This window comes from Rhipicephalus microplus, chromosome 6 (genome assembly GCF_043290135.1).
Source record: "Rhipicephalus microplus isolate Deutch F79 chromosome 6, USDA_Rmic, whole genome shotgun sequence".
Taxonomy (NCBI): domain Eukaryota; kingdom Metazoa; phylum Arthropoda; class Arachnida; order Ixodida; family Ixodidae; genus Rhipicephalus; species Rhipicephalus microplus.
The window spans coordinates 142366151-142366577 of record NC_134705.1 but is presented as its reverse complement, the minus strand read 5'-3'; the positions used below and the strand labels follow the sequence as shown (position 1 = coordinate 142366577).

At 51.3% G+C, this 427-nt stretch overlaps 1 non-coding gene across 1 annotated transcript; it reads left to right on the top strand.

Moving 5' to 3' along the window:
* On the top strand, nt 1-72 carry TRNAP-CGG (transfer RNA proline (anticodon CGG)). The gene has a single exon. It is a non-coding gene; the product is annotated as a tRNA-Pro (tRNA).
* Nucleotides 73-427: the final 355 nt, after the last annotated feature.

Here is a 427-nt window from a genome sequence, read left to right as displayed (position 1 = left end):
GGCTCGTTGGTCTAGGGGTATGATTCTCGCTTCGGGTGCGAGAGGTCCCGGGTTCAAATCCCGGACGAGCCCGATAAACTTTTATTTACTGTCTTGCCTAGTATGAGCGATACTACTTTTTTTCTTATTTGCCGCTTCGTAGCAAACATACAAAGCGCCTCAGCAGACTTGCGCCTGGAACAAACAGACGCTTGGGTTGTCCGATTAGTGTGGTATTGCCCTGAACCGTATGAAGCACGCAAATGTAACGTGTTCATAGGTGTGCGCAGGATTCCCTTTGAGGAGGGGGGAGGTCAAAGTTCGTCGCAGCACCCCCTTTCTATCATGTTAATATATAGTTTCAGTGAAGAATATATGCGGCACGCATTCCTCCACCCTCTCACCCCCTTGTACCCTCCTCCCTCACCGGTGCGCGCGCCTATGCACG